The following is a 9,675-nucleotide window of genomic DNA, read 5'->3' on the forward strand; positions in this document are numbered from 1 at the left end:
CTTACCGAGAAAGTGTGCCGGCCCCCCTCAACGTGGACACAGGGACACGTGTGGGGCTTACCGAGAAAGTGTGCCGGCCCCCCTCAACGTGGACACAGGGACACATGTGGGCCTCTCCCCTCTGTGTATTGACTGGGCACTCTCTCGGCACAGTGCCCAGGGCAGAAGGTCCACACTGAATGCTTGTCAACCTGGTATAGACACCTGCCCCAAACATGTCCCAAATTATTCAACAATACTCCTTTAGAGCCCCATGTGACAGGCCCTGATGTGTCCCCATGTGGCTTCCTGGAGTAGACCTCACCCAGTGGAGGGGGTAAGGCTTACAAGCTTGCTTTTTGGAGCATATCTTTGGAGGAGATTATGCCACCTTCTGTATATACAGAAAGAGGATTCTGGAAACGTGTTTCCAGTTAGCTGGAAGTAGAGGGGAAGAGTTATGATTTCTGGATGATTCTGGGGTTACCCAGAACAGAAAGGGTGACGTGAATGCCTGAAAACAGACAAGCCGCTCATACCCACTGAGTCACCGAAGCAGAAAGGTCACAGACAGTGTGGCCAAGATAAGTGGATAAGATGTTCCAGAAACAGCTGACCTCCCTTCTCCTCCCTGTTCAACCTCCAAAAGCACATGGGGTGACAGCTGTTCCCACTGCTTGGGAACTTCGCTCCGGAGGTGCTCTATTTTTCCTGCATGTCTAGTAATTAGTGGGAGGATGGCGCAAGCTTGGGGATTTCAGGCAAATCTGTTCACACTCTGAGGGAGGCGGCCTGGGGATCCCGCAAGCTCTGCTCCAGCCTGTCGGGGACCCCACACTGACCGTGGTCCAGACCCTTAGCACGGTGCACAGGTCCCCTCTGCCTGGAGCCTCACCTATCTCCCCTGCTCCCTCGGGGGCCCCATGACAGCTCTGGGACTGGCCTCTGCCCTTCACACTCTGTGCCTTGCCCCCTTCTGCAACCGGAATGCCCCTGGCCTCCCTCCCTAGTCCCTCCTTGGGCAATTTCCTTTCAACCCAGGAAGCATGATGCCAGCATCTCCTCTGCCTGGCACTGCCTTGACCTCTCTGGCCTCCCGTGTCCCCATCAAACCCCGTGACCCAACAGGTTTGCTTTCTCTCTCCCCACATCCCTGATAACTAATTGCCCTGAGTTAAGGGTCTCACTGATCCCTAAGCCCCCCCATTGCCTGCTAAATATTTCCTATCTTTATCTTTGCATTGATAGTTTGTTTCTAGATCTACAGTCCAGGAGGAGGTTCGTGCCAGCACGTTCCACCCGTGAGCAGCTCCATCCTTGTATGCCCAGCCTGCACGGGCAGCTGGAGGAACCAGGGCTCGAATGTCCTTGTCCCCCCCAGCTCTTCTAGGCCCGGAGTCCCCTCCTCTTCCACAGCTCCTGCAGCTCTGCCTGTCCTGATTTCCTTCGGCCATCTGTGCATCACACATCTGTGACCCCTTCCGGCGAGGATGGAGGGGCCCCACGCCCCCCATTCCTGCCCCGAAGGAACTGTCAGTCTAACGGGGAGATAAGAACCCAGGTGGAGAGCCAAAAGAAAGTGTAAAAGGCAAGCACCCTTCGCAGCATCTGTGACGGTCTTGTCACAATGACCAAGAATCCCCGCGTCGTCTCTCCTATCTCGGTGGGGAACGCCGGCTGGCACTCACTGAGTATTCGATCCATAAACCCACAATTAAAGTGCACAGATTCCACTGTTGGTGGGGACACAAACTGCTGTGGCCACCGGGGGGAACACTATGGAGGGTCCTTAAAAAGTTAAAAATAGAAATACCACATGATCCGGTAATTCCACTGCTGGGTATTTGCCCAAAGAACACAAAAACACTGATCTGAAAAGATACAAGCACTCCGGTGTTGACTGCAGCAATGTCTACAGCGGCCAAGATCTGGAAGCCGTCCAAGGGTCCTCCAATGTGTGAGTGGATAAAGGACAGGGGGTCCGTCTGTACAACGGGGTATTGCCGAGCCATCGAACAGACGAGGTCTGCTATTTGCCACAACATGGGTGGACCTAGAGGGTATTATGCTCAGGGAAGTAAGCCAGACAAACATGGTGTGATTTCACTCGTATGTGAGATCTAAAAAAACAAGAGAAATGAACCAACAAAGCAGAAGCAGACCCGTGACTACAGAGAGACTGGTGGTTGTCAGAGGGAGGGCGTGGGGGGATGGGCAAAATGGGTAAAGGGGAGTGGGAGACATCAGCTCTGGGTTATGGAATGAGTAAGTCAAGGGGACAAAAGGCACCACACAGGGAACATAGCCAGTGGTACTGTCATAGCGTTGCACGGTGACAGATGGGAGCTACGCCTGTGGTGAGCACACTGTAAAGTGTCGAATCACCAAATCACCATGTGGTGCAGCTGAAACTGATGTAACATTGTGCGTCCACTACACTTATAATAAAAGGATGGATGGACGAAGGGACAGACAGATTGATAAATGGCATGCTTCTGGATGAAGACCGCAGAGTGAAAAAGAGTCACAGATACACTCTTCTCTGATATCCAATAGGGTGAAAAGAAAATGTCAGAAGACAAAATGCATCACCAATGACCACTCAACGCCATAAGCATCAAAAAGGACAGCGAAGCGAGAAGCAGGAGGTCCCGGTTTGGCACCAAGATGTGCAATTCCTAACCACACCCTCAACCCCTAGAAGGTCTTTGCAGGAAAGAAATTCATACTGAGAATTCTCACAAAGCTCCACAAGGGGCAGTGGGCTTGGGCAGACCAGCAAAACTGAAGTTCAACTTCAAGAGCAGAAGTCCCTGCGTGTTCCAGAGGGAGCTCAGCAGAGAGAAAACGCTTTTTCCAGGCTGCCAGATTTAGCACATAAAAATGTGCCAAGATGTCCTCTTTGGGATATACTTATCCTCAACTATTATCCGTTGTTTATCTGAAATTTATATATAACTGGGCATCTTGTATTTTATCCAGAAACCCTACCAGGGCACCGTGCTCCATTGGAACAGCAACCTGATGTCTGCGGGAGGGAGAAGCATGCCCTCGGAGGGCCTGATTGGGTCCTGGGACATAACACTCAACGATGACAGAGCTGGGGCTCTCAGCCTAGGCAGACACCCCTTTGCTGACTGTTCCCTCCCGCAGACCACAGGGAGTCTGCCTACCAGTGACAGGCCGTCCTCAAAGTACAGCTCAGAAAGAGGAAGACCAAGTTGCCCCCAGTAAATGGGAAAACGACGCCTTCACACACATCATACACATTGAAAGGCTGGACCCAGCTGCCCTATCACGTGGGATAAACAGAATGGAAGGGGGGCTCTAAAGGGAATCCTTGCCCTGGGGCTCCTCAGGACCAGTAGGGGGGTTGCAAGGCCAGCCCTAGACGCTGACAGCTGCACATGCTCTTTTCTTCTGCAGGTGCTGCTCCCCCTACACCTTTCACACCTCTGTCTGTTCTTGAAGAACTCACACCAGCAACAACAATGCAGTGGCGTGACAGAGCCACACACCCATCCCGTGAAGGTGAGGAGTCAAGACCTGCCGCGAAACCTTAAGACCTCAGGACTGCTCAGTGACTTTTAAATATTTCTCAGTAACCTAAGGAGGGTCTTCAAAGACTGCTATCTCTCGTGATGAGGGGGTTCATCCACGGTTCAGCTATTCCGCCATACTACTTTTCTTAAGCTCAAGTAAAATTAAAATTCTGTATTTTTAATCGTGCAAAATATGATGCTACTTTTTGGGGAATAATATCATCTTGTCAATCTATATGTTCACCTATTTTTCTATTTATTCCTATAGAGAAGCCTGGCGTGATGTTCACCAAGTGTTAGCCCTATTTGTTTGTGGGTCATGGGGATTTGCTGGTTTCCTATTCATACTTCTTGGTATTGCTTTAGTTTTTGTAATGGTGTGTAAAACTTTCATCAAAAAAATAAATAAAGCCATTACTTTAAAATAATAATTATAATGACAATATGTATGGCTCATACTACTCAGCATTTTACATGTATAACTCCCTTATAACTCATCAGAGGTGAACTATTATATCTATTTTAAAATAAAGAAAATGAGACAAATGTTACATGAAATCTCAAAAGAATCTACATAAATACTATTAGACTAATAAGTTGAGCAAAGGGCTGGCTACATAGGAATGTACATTGCATTTCTATACACCATCAGCAAATACTTGGAGCCAGTTAGTAAAAAGAACAACTCTTATGGTAGCAACCAAAATCAAAGGTATCCAGAAACAAATCTAATTAGAAATGGGTGAGGTCTGTTTGCTTTAATCTTCACTGAACTCTAGCGTCATTGAACTCTATTAAAAATGCATTAAGGAATGCCCAAGTAAATGGAGAGATAGCCCATGTTCATGGATAGGTGCACTTAATATCACAGAGAGAGCAATCTCTCCCAAAAGAAGAGTTACAGCTCAAATTACTAAAAAAAAAAAAAAAAAAAAAAAAAAGTTTTTTAAATTATAACTGGGTTTTTTTCATGGATTGGCAAGCGGATTATAAAATATTTATGGGAAGGCAAAGGGTCAAGAATATTTAAGGCACTCCTAAAGAAGAGTAAGTTAGAGATATATCCTAATATGAAGGTTTATTCGTAACGTTCGGGCAAATTAGTGGGATATTGCTGCGATGACTGACAAAATGGCCACTAGAACAGAATAAAAAGCCTCAAAGTAAATCCACCCACATGTGGAACTTTAACATACGACAAGAGGCCACTCTGAAGATCTGGGAAGAGAGGAGGCACTATTTAGCAAATGGCTCTGTTTTCAATAGTTATTTATATGGAGGAAGGTAAAATTAGATCGCTATCTCAAACCATTAACAGAAGTCAGTTCTAAATGAATTAAAGTTTCAAATGTGAAAACAAAACAAAAAATTATACCAGAACATATAAGACAATATATTTTTATCTTGGTGTAGGAAAGTATTAAGACACCAAAAAGTGTTAAACATAATATAAAATATTAGCGCATTTTAAGTTATCTCAATTAATAACAGGTTCGCCAAAACCCACCACAAAACAGTGAAAAGAGAAGCCACAAACTGGGATATAGTGTGTGAAACACATACAAAAAACAAATAATTAGTGCCCAAAATATATAAGGAACTCCAAATCAAAAGGGGATAAATCAGGGCACCGGGGGGCTCAGTTGGTTAAGCATCTGCCATCGACTCAGGTTGTGATCTCAGGGTCCTGGGATCCAGCCCCTCATCAGGCAGGCTTTCTGCTCCGCAGGGAGTCTGCCTCCCCCTCCCCTCTCCCTCTGTGCTCTCTCTCCCTCTCTCAAGTAAATAAATACTTAAAAAAAAATTTTTTTAATGAAAAACAAAAGGAATAAATTAAATTTTAAAAATACACAAATAGGCGTTCTGCAGAAGAAGCACAAATTCTAATACATATATGAAAGTTGGATTAATCTCTTTAGTAATCAGGAAAACACAAATTAAGGTCATCAATAAGCTATTATTTTGCTCTTTATTGCAAACAATTAGGTCTGACTACACCCAATGTTAGAGAATACACAGATGAACACAGTGTGAATGGACACAAACACTTTGGAAAACAATGTGGCATTATTTGCAAAGTTGAACAATAACATATTTAATCAGCCAGCCACACCACTCCGGGGTATATTCATAAAAGAAACAAACCCAAACACCCTACAATGGAATATGATGTAGCAACAAAGGTAAAGGAACTACAGCTCCACACTGCAACAGAACATTCTGAGTCTGAAGCCAATAAAATGAAACAATATCTAGTCAGGCATAAAGACACACATGAGATCTTTTTTCTTAAGTAAGAGTATAAGAAACGGATTTAAGGTAGCTGCTTATCTCTGAGAGAGACAGGGAAAGAACAGAGAGATGCATATTTTTGGTTTCACGGGTTGTTTATCATTCTGCTTTATAACCTAAATACATCGCATACATGATCTTTTGTGTGATTTTTGTATTTTAATAAAGAAAAAAATTAATTGAAAAGAAACCAAGGCACAGGGAGTTTACAAAAGTGTTCACGGTCGAGGATAGAAGCGTGGCAGAGCTGGATGCAAAGGGTCTCGGCCGTTGCTCTGCTCCTTCCCCTGCAGTCCGCTTCATATATATACATACATATTTAAAGATTTTATTTGTTTGACAGAGAGAGACGCAGCGAGAGAGGGAACACAAGCAGGAATGGGAGAGGGAGATGCAGGCTTCCCGCCAAGCAGAGAGCCTGATGCGGGGTCCCAGGATCCTGGGACCATAACGTGAGCTTAACGACTGAGGCCCCCAGACGCTCCTCTGCTTCCTACACTTAGTGAGCTCTCCAAAGGAGAAAGTGGCATGCAGTGGGAGGAACAGGGAAATCACATGAAGGACAAATACCTTCTCATTTAATAACCAGAAGCCAAAAGAGCAGAACGGAAGAGGAAATGAACAGAGAAAACACAACAGCATGTGCTACAGCCGCTGGACAGTGTTCTCACATCTGGCCTCCTGGGGCTTCCCCCGGCCAGTGATGGGTAAAACTTCTCGCCTGCATGTAGCCAGTCCTTTCATTTTATGGGGAAAGTCGTGATTTCTCTAAATATGTAGTCCCCGACTCCTAAAGGGTCCTATCAGAAGACCACGGAGCCCCCCACCCCCCAACCCGGGCCAGGGTCCAGCAGCGGCTTTGGAAAGACTGTGACAGACATTCCACAGCTCTGTGCGCTGGGAAGCCTTCATCCCCGTAAGCCCCACATCTCGGGGCTGGGAGCCTGAATGCTCAGTGCTTGGGTTCTTCATTTTAAAAGCACTTTCCATCTCTTTAAAAAACTCAATGCTTTTCTGGTTACACAAGCAATACATGATTCTAGAGAAAATATGAAAAACACAGATAAGCACAAAGAAGAAAGGGTATACGTATAAGGCACACACAATCCCCACTCATAAAAATAATAGCTTTATCAATTGGTGCCTTTCTTTCCAGTCCTTTTTTTCCTGTGGATATGTAACTCTGAGTTTATGTGTGTGCTTATACTTAAGATGTTTCTGCGTAACTGAGATCTTATTGTATATACAGTCCCTAAGTGCTTTTGACTGACTAGAGAAGACACTGATCTTCCCCCTCATTTCAAAGATAACCCTTCATGCTTTTCTCTCGGGGGCCCAGGACCACGTCAGCTAAACCCTCGCTTGCACTTGGGTGGTACAGGCTCCATGAAGGACTTTGGGACGGTCCCTGTGACTTTCATTTATCACTGCTCTTCAGCTGAGAAACCATCCTTAGTCGAGTACAAACCCGAAGAGTTCTGCAGCTGCCAGGTTAGGGGAGAATTACAATGACAAGCAGGGAAATTTGCATTTCTATAGTGGTTCCAGCCATATGACCCACTTTCCCGTGGAAACGTAGCTGTCATTCATGTGGAGAAGGGGGAAGACAAAGCCGTAGGGATATTCTTCAACTGGCCTCTTGAGTTGGACTGCCAGAAATTAAATCCAGGCTTGAAATTCTGTACACCCACGTTTCTTCATCAGTAAATTGAGGATAATAAAAGCACATGACCCGTGCGGTTACACAATGACAACTGAAAAGACCCAACACACACAAATCAATTAACAGCGTTCCTGGCACATAATGAGTATTGAATAGGTGTTACTCCAGTCAATGTCATGGTGGTGACGGTGGTGGGGACAGGGATGGCCGTGATGATGACATGAAAAAGCTCTGTGATACACTTTGGGGATTAAAGGGATCGATTGTGTACAAGAACACGGACTCCTTTTAAGTCTCCAAACGAGTTCGGACAAGAGTATATGCTCAGGTAACCAGGTATAGAACATTTCTACCACCCTGAAGAGCTTCCCAGACCCACTTTCCATTAACTAATCTTCTCCCCTTGCGAAAACAGCCCCAGGCAACAAGCATACATTACATTTATCATTTTGCATTCGATCGGTCTTTTACGGAGATTCATACAGAGAATTCTACTTTATCCTCTTTTCCTGGCTGCTTCACTACAGGTCTTTGCTCTTTTAGGTTGATGGCTGTTTGGGGGTATGCAGTATACACCTTTTTTATATTATATTATCACCTTCAAGCAGTATTATGCCATTTCACACAGAAGAATGTTACTTCCATTTCTCCCAACCTAATCTTGCTGCAACTCTTCCATACATTTAACTTACACACTGTCAGAAACCCGAAAACACATTGTGACAATTTTTGCTCAAACAGCCAGTGCTCTCCTAAAGAGATGGAAATAGCAAGAAAATAACTTTCGTGTTTACCAGTATAGTTTGCTTTTTGGGGGGCTCTTCCCCCTTCCCTGCGTGGCCCCCTATTTCAGCCTGTATCATTCTCCTTCTTCTTAGAGGACTTTCTCGTCCATTTCCTGCTGATGATAAATTCTTCTGGATTTTGTATGTCTGAAATCTCCTTCACATTTGAAAAATGCTTTCTCTAGGTAGAGGATGCTAGGTCGAGAACACTGTCTTTCTGCACTTTAAAGATGCTGCTCTTCTCACTCGCAGTGAGGAGTACGCTGTCATCCTTCGTATACAATGTGTCTTTCTTCTCGGGTTCCTTGTAATATTCTCTGTTGGCTTTGACCAACTGGATTATGAGGTATCTTGATTATGATGTGGTTTTCATCATATTTTCTTGTTTTTAAGGCTCATTGAGCTTCTTGGATCTGTAGGTTAACAGTTTTCACAGAATTTAGAAATTTGGCCATTATTTCTGGGTATGGGTCCTCTGACCCCTCTCCTTCCCCCATTTTCAGGCATTCTCATGCCATTCCTCTTATATTTGGCCACTTGAAGTTTTCCCACAGATTACTGAGGCTCTGTTTTTTTAATTATTTTTTCTCTGAGTACTTTCTTTTGGATCACTTCTATTGTTATGTCTTCAAGTTCCTTAATCTTTTTTTCAGCAGTGTCTAATCTCCCACTAATTCAATCTGGCAGATTTTTCATCTCATGCGGCACAATATCTGTCTCTACAAATTGAATTTGGATCATTTCTGTATGTACTGTGTCTCTACCTAACTTTTTTTTTCTTTTAACATACAGAATACAGTTGTATTGACCATGTCGATCAATGCCTTTGTCTGCTAAATGCAACATCTGTGTCAGGTGTAGGTCAATTTTGCCTGGGTCATATATTCCTGCTTCTTGGCATGTGTGGTAATTTGTGATTAGATACAAGACATTGTGAATTTTGCCTTGTTGGTTGCTGGATTGCTTTTGTTTCTATAAATATTTGGGGGTTTTCTTCACATAACTTAAGGATGATAGCAAATGACTTGGAAAAAATTGATTTTTCAGAAATGGTTTCTATGACTTTTTAGGTGGGCCTAGACCATTGCTCACTTGTGTGGCAAGACCCTCCTGAGAATTCCACGAATGTACTTCTACAGTTCTCTGGATTCACTCTGTTTGGTTCTATGCACTCCACTATTCTGGCCTTCTAACCTCAACCACGTTGGTCTTCCCAGACTCTCAGATCTTTGTCCTCAACACAGCAAGCCAACCAGGCTCCATCTGGGTTCCCTTTCCTTGCACCACAGTCAAAGCATAAGTAAGCTGGAGCAATCCTAGGCTTCCCTCGATTGTTTCCCATTTTTAGGGATCCGTGTCCTTTGTTGCCTGGCACCCAGTGCCTTGAAAACTATTGCTTGTACATCTCTTATCT

This window comes from Mustela nigripes, chromosome 13 (assembly GCF_022355385.1).
Source record: "Mustela nigripes isolate SB6536 chromosome 13, MUSNIG.SB6536, whole genome shotgun sequence".
Classification (NCBI taxonomy): Eukaryota; Metazoa; Chordata; class Mammalia; order Carnivora; family Mustelidae; genus Mustela; species Mustela nigripes.